The following is an 11,738-nucleotide window of genomic DNA, read 5'->3' as shown; positions in this document are numbered from 1 at the left end:
ATTGCAAACATCTGACAGTGCCACAAGCCAAGTGTGACCCGCCAGGATCGGTAAAAGAGGCGAGCTGGCAGAGGAGGGCTGAATCTCAGACTCTGGCGTTTTTTTTTCAATTCATTCGTCCGCGGCAGCCGCAGTAATCCCCGCCCTCTCGGCTCAGAGCTGCGGCTGCTGTGTGTGTGTGTGTGTGTATATGGGGAAGGTGAAGGTGGGCCGCACTATGAATCCCTCTGAATCTCATTCCTGTGGGAACGGGGCAAGTCGAATATCCTGTGATCGTCTGCTCCATGTCTTGAGTTAATAATAGCAAGCGTTGTCAGCTGCTTCCCTTCACATCCTTCCCCTACTCTGTCTTAGAATAGCGCCTCCTGCTTCCTCTGCACAGAAGATAAATCCTGCAAATGGAAGGTTCTTAAGCCAAGACTCCCTCCACCGCGAGAGGCTTTATCTGTATATGTATTTTTGGAGGGAGCACGCTTTTATAACGGCTGACATGTAAGTGGGACGATTTTATATCCTCTTTCCCACCTCCAAATAAAAAGTCCCAGATCGGACATTTTTGTCCAGGCACTGTCGCTCTTCTTAAGAAAAGTGATATTTTCAGATATGTCTGGGGCAGTTTGTGGGGGAGAATTCTGCGGCAGGTGGGATTACAAAGAGTGCTAAAATCGGCTGAGGGAGAGCCAGCATCGATCGTTCAGTGTGTGAGAGAGAAAGGGACTGTTTATTGTGGGGAATGATTCCCGCTCTGTACTGTATGAACGGCATTGTCTAACAGTCTGTTAATTGGACAGTCAGCAGGCGGGCCCATTGTCAGACCCGCCTTCACACACTTTTGCCACAGAGTTCACTCTGATTCTGATTGTCCGCCGTCCTTTGTTTACCAAGGAGCGGTGCAGATGCTGAAATGATCTGGCAAGCGGAGCAGTGTAAGTTTATGTTTTGCTTGTCTGTGCTTTGTTTACCTGCTCCCCATCCCTTCACCATCCCTGCTTCTATTGTTTGTTCCTGACCCACCCAGTGTCTGAGATTGACTCGGTGGCCGGAATTGAGGAGCAGTTGTCAAGTTGCAAGCAAAGGCGATGACCAGGGCTCCGACAGACTAATGTATGTTTGTGGAATCCGGAGTCAGGGCAAAATCAACGCCCAATGTTATTGTCTGCCCAGCTTTGAAAGGGTTCAAAAAGCTCTCTATTTCCACATTGTTTCAGCAAAAAAGTACTATTCTATTCTATATGATGTCGACTGACAGATCTCAGCAATGCCTAAACTACGGGTCGTAGAGTGGCAAGTTCGGGTTCGTGATTTTGAAAGAGAGAGAGAAAGATTTTCAAAAGATTTATGTAGTTGAGTCTACAATTAAAGATACACAAATACTGGTACTCGGGATTCAATCCTCTCTACCAGGGCATTTACATCCAGAAGTATGGTATGTGCAATCTGAATATGTACAAAATGTTTTTTAAAGTGCAAGAATTTATTTAAAAATCCAGAACATACAATATATGCAATCTGAATATGTATAAAACCTTTTTAAAAATTCAAAAAAAAAAACAGAGCATGCAGTACGTGCATTTTTAAAAAATCAAGATTTTATTTAAAAATTCAGAACATACAATATACAAATTTTTGGAAAAAAAAAGAATTTATTTAAAAATTCAGAAGAGTCAGTAGGTTGCAATCTGAATGTGTACAAAACGGTTGATTTTTTTTATTTAAAAATTTCATGAATAATGCTCAACATTTCTGGAATTTCGGATCTTCAAAAGCCCACAGTCCGTCTGGAGTGCTGAACTGAAGGATAGAGAACAGCTTATTAAAACAAAGAGCAGAACAAAGGAAATGGGGAGGGGGCGTGGGAGACAGCGCTAGTGCGGACACAAGAGGAAAATGGAATTTCCCAAGAAATGCTTCAGTAGCGGTTCGGAGGGGGTTACGTTACAAGGACGGGCGAAGGAATGAGGGACTGAACAGCTGGAGGAGGCACAGAATATGAGAACAGTGCAAGATTGATAGAACAGTCGAAATGGTAAGAGCGAGAGAGATTTGATCCGGGCTTGAGGGCAGAAGATGTGCTCATCCCAACAATCTCCGAATTTGTGTGCAAAGCAAAGGAGATCACACTCTGCAGGCTCTGCCATATTATAGATTGGAGAAAGTCACGGTAGGCAAGCAGATAGTGCAGTTCCTGTCACTCGCACGGGAAAGCGCCTGGGCTATAATAGAAGCTGGGGTGGGAGAATGATCTAAGAGTTTCGCATGGGGATTGGTGCTATTTGAATGCTGGCGCTGTGTAAATGCAGGATATAACGGAAGAAGGTTGGCCGTATGTAGAGTTTGATGGGGATAGAAGATTTGTTCTTGCGGTGCAAAACTGCTCCCATCCCACTGTCTGGCATCCAAACCACTCCCTGAAAACAGAGACTGAGCAAAGTTTCTATTCTCTCTGGTGAGCCTCTGGTACTATCTTTCTGAAAAGGTGCTAGCAACTTGAGTCTTTGAGTAGATAGAGTTTTGAGATTACAATCAAGGCCCGAGTGTCTGTTTTGTACTTGGCTCCACTTTCCAGCCTGCTCTTTCTATCCTGACTGAGTTAGAACCTGGAAACAGGCCATTCAACCCACCCCCACCCTCTGAAAGGCATCCCAATCAGACCCAAGCCATCCCTGTGACTCTGCATTTCAACCTAGGCTGCACCTCCATGGACACTACAGGCCAATCAACCTAAGCCACACATCGTTATGAGTGTGGAGGAAACCCACATAGAAACATGGAGAACGTGCAAACTCCATACAGACAGTAACCCAAAGCTAGAATCGAACATAAGACAGCAGTTCCAACCACTGAGCCACCATGCTGCCCATTCCTTGGAAGTCCAATGATCTGTTTATCTCAGTTCGAAATATATTAGGTGATGCCTGCAATCCAAGTATTATCGTCCCTTAAATATGGAGACCAAAACTGCACACCACTTTCCAGATAGTCCAGATAGAAAGATGTTGTACAGCTTCTCTTCCAATCTGGCTGTGATTAAAAACCAACATGTGATTTGTCTTCCAAATGGCTTGTTGTACCTGCATTCTGATGTTTTTTACACTGCAGGAACAAGTGCACACAGGTCTATCTAGATGTCAACTGTTACAATTTTCATGCTTTTGGGGGAAAAAAAACCTGCCTTTCTATTCGTAAAACCAAAATGAATACCCTCCTCTCTTAACATAATTATACTCAATCTGTCATCTTGTCCACATGCTTAACATACATGCAATTGTCAAGGTGAAAGTGGGGACTGCAGATGCTGGAGATTAGAGTTGAGAGTGTGGTGCTGGAAAAGCACAGCAGGTCAGGCAGCATCCGAGGAGCAGGAAAATCAAAGTTTCAGGCAAAGGTCCTTCATCAGGAATGAGGCTGGGAGAGTAAGGGGGTGGAGAGATAAATGGGAGAGGGGTGGGGCTGGGGGGGGAAGGTAGCTGAGAGTGCAATAGGTGGTTGGAGGTGGGGGTAAAGGTAGTAGGTCAGAGGGGAGGGTAGAGTGGATAGGTGGGAACCATACTTGTAGCATCAGTCAATATCTTGCTCTCTGTTTCTTTGGATAAGTCATTAATATTGTCCACTGTACCAAATGTGGTCATAATCTATGAGGTTTTGTTGCTCATTTAGCCCCCTTCTGGTTTTTCAAGAGTTCAAATTTAAAAATAACCAACAGCAAAGTTTTAGTCTTAAAAATGATAAAAGGTTATTTTATTGCACAACTATTGTTGAATGGTATTGAGTAAAAAGTGTTCAATTTATTCACCCCCAAACAGGTACAAAGATTAAAAATAGGTCTAGATAAGTGACACTTATAAGGATGGAAATAAGATCAGCCTATTATCATTGCAAGCCTGGGTTGATTGAAGGTTTTTCTTTCCAACGTGAAAGGGTTGCAAATTTGAGGTCAGAATTCAGCCGCCACAATGCCTTCTGTATTTGAATAGTTGGAGGTTTATTGTCAGAGGTACTGCGTGGAAGAGAATGCTCCTTTTATTTTGCTTCTGAGGCATCCAGATTGATAGACTATTTCAATAAGACAGATCTTAGCTGGTTTGTGATTTTCCATCTTCCCGTCCAAAACTCTTTCTCTCTGATTTTGTTCCTCAGAATTCTTCTTGGAGTTCTGATGAAATGATGTCTCACATAGCTTAGCTTTATCACAACCAAAGCAAAATGGCTGCTAAGTTAACGTTTGTAGTATTTTTCCACAAAACAAAGTCACTTATACTGCAGTTCCCTCACGTTTCTAAATGTTTATCACTTTTAAGAGCAAACATGTACCAAAATATAATAAAATGTGATACAATGTTAAGCAAGTGAAACTCTCAGATTCCCTGTGTCAAATATGGTTCAGTGGCAGTGTTCTTGGCTCATGAGCTAGAGGTTTCTGGGGTTAAATCCAACTCTCCAACTTGAGTACCTAACCCTGTGTGTCACTTGAGAGAACACTGCACCAACTAGGAGATAGTGAGGACTGCAGATGCTGGAGAGTCAGAGTCGATAAAGTGTAGTGCTGTATAAAGCACAGAAGGTCAGGCAGCATCTGAGCAGCAAGAGAGTCAATTTTCCAGGCATAACACTTAATCAGAACTGGGGAGGGGAACGGTGGCTGAGAAATAAAAGGGGGGGGGGTGGGGCTAAGGGAAAGGTAGGAAGTGATTGTGATGGGTCAGTGAGAAGTGTGGAGCAGATAGGTGGGATGGAAGATGGACAGGTAAGTCAGACCAAGAGGGCAGAGCCGAGTCGGAGGGTTAGATCTGGGATGGGGTGTGGGGAGGGGAGATTTGGAAACTGGCAAATTCGATATTGAGGCCGTGTGATTGTAGGCTCCTGAGGTGGAAGAGGAGGTGTTCCTCCTCGAGTTTTCAGGTGGCCTTGTTTAGGTGGTAAAGGAGGCCCAGAATGTCATGAGGGGGAGTGGGATGGGGAGTTGAAATGGATGGCCACTGGAAGGTGGGGATGGTTGGTGCATACAGACCAGAGTTGTTTTCTGAACCATTCCGTGAGTCCTACCTGTCCATCTTCCTATCCACCTATCTCCTCCACACTTTCCACCGACCTATCACCATTACCTCCTACCTTCACCACCTATTGCCATCCCACCTACCTTTCCCCTAAACCCATTTATTTCTCAGCCCCCTTCCCCCTCCCCAGTCCTGAAGAAGGGTCATGCCCGAAACGTTCACTCTCTTGCTTCTCAGATGCCGCCTGACCTGCTGTGCTTTTTCCAGCACTACACTTTTTCAACATAGGGCACTGCACCATCAGAGTTGCTAACTTTTGGATGAAAGGTGAAATCAGAATTCTGCCTGACCTCTGTGTTGGGTGCAAAAGATACTGTGGTGCTATTCAAAGAAGACCAGGAGAGTTCTCAGTTGCCCTGGTCTATATTCATCCCTCAACAGATACCTAAAGCACATTAGAAATTGAGACCCTTCTTCTTTTTATTCATTTGGGGGGGGCATGCTGGCTATCCAGCATTTATTGTCCATCCATAGCTGTCCTTGAACTGGGTGGCGTGGTAGGCCATTTCAGAGGGCAGTTGAAAATCAACCACATTGCTGCGGGTCTAGAGTCACATGTAGGCCAAACCAAGTGAGGATAGTAGTGAACAAGATGGCGTTTTCCAACAATTGGCATTGGTTTCATAGTCATCAGTAGATGCTTAACTCCAGACTTATTTTATTGTTGAATTCATCACATGGAATCATCTGCCATGGCAGGATTTGAACCCTGGTCCCCAGAACATTAGTTGAGTCTCTGGATTAATAGCCCATTGATAATACCATTAGGCCATCGCCTCCAAGTACGAGGGCTGTGTGGAATTCAGTAGAGCCACGAGGACAAGATCAAATGTAATGGAGCCTAAGTGATAACAAAACCTTCTTTATGAAGGTTGAAAATGATGTATTGTGTTTGCTATGATGACAAGGCACTAGAAAAGTGGAAGGTTATTCATGGTAGCTGCCCCAAGGAAGGCTTCCATTATCAGAGAGATCAGCTTTAAAAGGAATTTTGAAAAGCACATCAGACTTGATCTTTCTGAATCAGAGCTTTTTGCAGAACAAAGAACAAAGAAAATTACAGCACAGGAACAGGCCCTTTGGCCCTCCAAGCCTGCGCCGATCCAGATCCTCTACCTAAACCTGTCACCTAATTTCTAAGAGTTTGTATCTCTCTGCTCCCTGCCCATTCATGTATCTGCCTCGATACATCTTAAATGATGCTATCATGCCCGCTTCTATCACCTCTGCTGGCAACGTGTTACCGACATAATTGCAGCATGTGGAGCCATTGATTTTCATTAATACATCATAGCCATTTCCAGCCCATTATATACAATGAAGAGCAAGATATTATTAGTAGCCAAACAAATGTCTGATAGTTTGAGGGAACAGAGCATTTGTGGACTGAATACCAGTCATCATTAGCTATCTGCATCAAAAATAATTATGAGCCCTTTCTCCTGCCTCTGTTAATCACAGAGAGCCAGTCACATTTCACAAATGAACTCAGCAACTTTGTGTTCTACTAACTATGGATTCAGATCTGTTATCTCTCTCCTAGTCCAGGATTTTTTTTTTGATGTAATTAGTTGACAGCTTTTGATAAGAGATTTCTCCCCATATTTTTTATGTTGTAGTTGGAAAATAAAATTCTCCAATGTCCAGTGTGTGGCTTAAAGACTAACTTAAACTCTCATCTCACCCAGTATTTCCTTAACAGCAGTTTGACTTGAAGGCCTGATAGGCATACATTCTGCTGTACATTGTCTTCATTAAAGAGTCTATAGCACAATGTACTGTGAGAAACCTATATCTGTCCACGTCCATGGTCTATACTATAGCTCATCAAGGAGCAGTAAAGAGATCAGGAGCGAATTGCAGCGAGAACTTTACTTATCGGTTGGGGAAGTAACTGTGTAATAAGCAAAGGGTTGGAGACAAAAAAAAACTGCAAATGCTGAAATCCAAAATAGGCAGGCCTGAAGAAGGGCTACACCTGAAACGTTGACTTCTCACCTCCTGATGCTGCCTGGCTTGCTGTGTTCTTCCAGTCTCCTGCCTGTCTATAATGAGCGAAAGGAGCAGGAACTCCTTAAATGTGCACAATAATAGTTTTCATCAGTGTACTTTCAGCCCAATGAGGAAAGAATGAGTGATAGACCCGGTTTGGGAAATTACATGAGACGAATGGCATATATTTCTTTGGAGTGTGTTTTGGACACAGTGGTCAAACTGTTACAGCACAGAAACAGACCCTTCGGTCCAACCAGTCCATACTGAACATAATCCCAAACTAAACTATTCCCACCTACTTGCTCCTGGCCCATATCCCTCCATGTACTTATCCAAATGTTTCTTAAAAGTTGCAATTGTACCCACATCCACCACTTCCTCAGGATGTTCATTCCACACGCGAATCTCACCTTAAAAAAATGTGCCCCCTAGCCTTGAACCCCCCCCCCCCCCCCCCCCCATCTTAGGAAAAGGAAAATTACCATTCACTCCAGCTATACCTCTCACTATTTTATAAATTTGTATCAGGTAGGCTCTCAACCTCCTACAGTCCAGTGAAGAAAGTCCCAGCCTACCCAGCCTCTCTTTATGACACAAACCCTCTGTACCCAGCAACATCCTGAAAAATCTCTCCAGCTTGATGTTATCCTTCCTAGATAGAGTAGCCAAGGAAAGTACAAAGAAATTCAAATGTGGAAGTATTCAGATGGGAGCAGGGTGAATTTTACTGAGTTGAAAAGGGATCTGGATTGGAATTGAAAATGATCAAGTTCGACAGTAAATGAGCAATGGGAGGTCTTTAAAGAGGATGAAGTTGTGGGAACAGGACTTTGGGAAAGATGTCAAAGCTTTAAAGTGGGTACGGAGAACAATTACTGACATGCTATCAGGGGATGAGGATCTTCAGTTGTGTGCAGATAGAGTAAATAAGGTGAAGCAATTTCTAGTGGTACTATCCAGAGGATACAGAATTCAGGTTGACTAATGAACCCAATGTGACAGGAAAGAGCAATAAATATAAAGAAGTTCTTTGTTGTGATTTGGAAACAAAATTGGATAGTTTATTCACAGTGTGGGAATGGGCATGATAGGCCAATTTGGTTGCCTTTTAGAGTTATAGAGATGTACAGCACAGACACAGACTCTTCGATCCAACTTGTCCATGCAGACCAAATATTCTAAATAAATCTAGTCCCATTTGCCAGCACTTGGCCCATGTCCCTCTAAACCTTTCCTATCCAGATGCCTTTTAAATGTTGTAATTGTACCAGCCTCCACCACTTCCTTTGGCAGCTCATTCCATACATGTACCACCCTCTGCGTGAAAAAGTTGCCCCTCAGGTCCCTTTTAAATCTTTCCCCTTTCACCTTAAACCCATGCCCTCTGGACTCCCCCACCCCGTGGAAAAGACCTTGTCTATTTACCCTATCCATGCCCTTCACAATTTTATAAATTTCTATTAGGTCACCCCTCAGCCTCTGATGCTTCAGTGAAAACAGCCCCAGCCTATTTAGCCTCTCCCTCTAGCTCAAACCCTCCAACCCTGGCAACATCTTTGTAAATCTTTTCTGAACCCTTTCAAGTTTCACAAAATCATTCCTATAGGAGGGAGACCAGAATTGCACGAAATATTCCAAAAGTGGCCTAACCAATGTCATGTATAGCCACAACATGACCTCCCAACTTCTATACTCGCTGGTCTGACCAATAAAGGAAAAGATACCAAACCTCTTCTTCACTATCTTCTCGATCTGTGACTCCACTTTCAAGGAACTGTGAACCTGCACTCAAGGTCTCTTTGTTCAGCAACACTCCCCACTCCTTACCATTAAGTGTATAAATCCGTTTTGATTTGCCTTTCTAAAATGCAGCACCTCACATTTATTTAAACTAAACTCCATCTGCCACTCCTTGGCCACTTGGCCCACCTGATCAAGATCCTGTTTGTTCTGCATCATTTCAAAATTCAATGAAATAAAAAAAATTGAGGTCATTCACATCCCAACAATAAAAGGGGAGGTGATGACTAAGCGATATTATTGCTGGACCATTAATCCAGAGACCCAGCTAACATTCTGGGAATATGTGCTCAAATCCCATTGTGGCAGATGGCGACGTTTGAATTTAATAATAAATCTGGAATGAAGAATCTAATGATCGTGACAACCGTTTCCAATCATTAGGAAAATCCCAGCTGCTTCTCTAATGTCCTTTAGGGAGGGAAACTGCCATCCTTACCTGGTCTGGCCTCCAAACCCACAGCAATGTGGTTGACTTTTAACTGCCCCCTGGGCAATTCGTGATAGGCAATAAAACCTGGCCGAGCCAGCGAAATCCACATCCCATGAATGAATAAAAACAGCACAACACATATAGTGGGAAACCTTAGGGTTGAATTATCTGAATACTTTTTGCATCTCAATGTTTTTGTTTATTGTTAATGGTGCTGGAAGTGGATACGATCCCATCATAATTTTGTTTAATTAATTTTCAGCCAATTCAGCACCAGGTATTTGGTTCTTACTTTGACTTCCAAATGGAAATACAGCTTTGTTACTTCCTAACAGAATTGACTGAAGGCCAAATCATGGTCCTCAGACAGTCACACAGTTTTGACTGGGACTCTGGGTCCCCCTCATTGTTGAAGTATCAAAGCTGCGTTAGTTCAATAGTGAGAATTTGGGAAGTGACCGGAAATAAAGCTCCTAACAGCTGGTGCAGTGCTAAAGCCAGCAGCAAGCAGCCTCCTCCAAATGTAGACTTGTCAGGACAGAAGCAGATTTTAAATTTAGATCACTTGGACTGCAGTCAAATGTAAATCAGCACACCTCTTATTGAAACATGTGTTTTTCTTAACTGGTTGAATAACTGCATACTGTTTATGCCACTGTAGATATCTCCTCTTTCAAGACATTCATTTTTGGCCCACGCTTTTGACGTAATAATGTCAAATTTAGTGTCGAACTTTTATATCGGATATAATGCACAGAAACCAGCCATTTGACCCAACCAGTCCATTCTAGTGTTTCTGCAGGACTGAAGTGTTCTCTTTGGTGGAGACAGGGGTGCGGTGACAATGTCACTTGACTAATACCTAGACGTCTGCTCTGGAAATACAGGTTCAAACCCTACCATGGGATTTAAGTTCAATTAATGAATAAATCTGGAATTAAAAGTGAGTCATAGAGTCATAGAGATGTACAGCGTGGAAACAGACCCTTCGGTCCAACTCGTCCATGCCGACCAGATATCCCAACCCAATCTAGTCCCACCTGCCAGCACCCGGTCCATATCCCTCCAAACCCTTCCTATTCATATACCCATCCAAATGCCTCTTAAATGTTGCAATTGTACCAGCCTCCACCACTTCCTCTGGCAGCTCATTCCATACACGTACCACCTTCTGTGTGAAAAAGTTGCCCCTTAGGTCTCTTTTATATCTTTCCCCTCTCACCCTAAACCTATGCCCTCTAGCTCTGGACTCCCCGACCCCAGGGAAAAGACTTTGCCTATTTATCCTATCCATGCTCCTCATGATTTCTCAGTGATGGTGACCATGATACTACCATTGGTGGTTCCAAAAAAACCCATCTGCTTCACTGATTCACTTTAGACAAGAAAATCTACCATCCTAACCTGGTTAGGCCTCCATGTGAGTCCAAGTTTCCAATGCGATTGAAATTTAAATGCCCTCTGAAATAGACTTGCAAGTTGCTCAATTCAAGGACAATTAAGGCTTGACCTTGCTGTTGATGCCCCACATCCCATGAAAGAATAAAGAAAATGAAAATGCTCCCTTGAAGGGCCTTGAGCTGTTCTGCTGCATCAGAGGTGCTGTGTTAATTGTTGTTGTAAAATACAACACAGCAAGACCCAGCGAGGCAAAGGAATTACCTTTCGATAATCTACGTATGTACATGTTGACCTGCCAGTATTTGAAATACACTTTACAAGTATTTGAGAATAGGATGTTGCATAAAGTCAAGCGGATTAGACCACAATCCACAATGCATTATCCTGCTGGTGAGACAGAGATGGCCATGATTCGACATGGGGACTTCCTTCTCATGCACTGTAACTTTTGTGAGCCCTTGCTGGGAGACAGCATGGAGGCCCAATTTGAACCCTTTGTCTCAGTGCCATAGGAAGTTAGCCACACCCGGAGGATTTCCAGGGTCTGCTGTGTGCTTCCCTTTTAAGACTCTGAAGTCTATTTGCTTTGGAGTTCTCATTTTGCTGTCCAGTTACAGAATGGAACCTGCAACTACCACAGTAAGGTCAGAGAAGCGTTAACTGTTTTCCGCTCTCCGCAAATACCTGCTGGGTATTTCCAGCGCTTCCTGTTTTTATTTCATGTTACCAGTACCTGCGAAATTTTGCTTTTGTGAAAGACAGTCAGTTGTCTCATTATTGCTAAGTGATCGGGAGTGATTTCTGAAACTGACACTGAGCCACTTTGCCAGATGGTCAATTTCAGTCTCTAAAACAGTGCTAAAGATTCCAATCATGTAGCCTTCCTACAGCCTTCTTGCAAAATATTGACGAGCAAAGCCTCTGATTCAGCGTGGCTCAGTGACTTTCTGGAGGAAGGCTTGTGTTGGAAGGCCATAAAACCTAGTTATAATGTCCACAGACTTTAATAAAACCAATGTGTAATCCAGCACAAGGATATCTGGCTTTCTGGGGTA

General features: G+C 43.4%; 1 protein-coding gene across 2 annotated transcripts in view; it reads left to right on the top strand.

Annotated features, from left to right (window-relative positions):
* The first annotated feature begins 204 nt into the window (after positions 1 to 204).
* The window catches only part of LOC122558570 (microtubule-associated tyrosine carboxypeptidase 1-like), a 39,412-nt gene continuing 27,878 nt past the window's right edge, over positions 205 to 11,738 (top strand). Inside the window, exon 1 of one of the 2 annotated variants that reach the window (XM_043707318.2) lies at positions 205 to 492. The gene's annotated coding sequence lies outside the window, so the exon portion shown is untranslated. Of the gene's footprint in view, positions 493 to 591; positions 927 to 11,738 lie in introns of those variants that run through there. The other variant, XM_043707317.2, reaches the window with a different exon arrangement.

This window comes from Chiloscyllium plagiosum, unplaced genomic scaffold, assembly GCF_037043375.1.
Source record: "Chiloscyllium plagiosum isolate Xiang-an unplaced genomic scaffold, Cpla_swu_hap1 HiC_scaffold_17, whole genome shotgun sequence".
Classification (NCBI taxonomy): domain Eukaryota; kingdom Metazoa; phylum Chordata; class Chondrichthyes; order Orectolobiformes; family Hemiscylliidae; genus Chiloscyllium; species Chiloscyllium plagiosum.
Note: the sequence above shows the minus strand (reverse complement) of the source record. Positions and strands in the feature narration are given on the sequence as shown.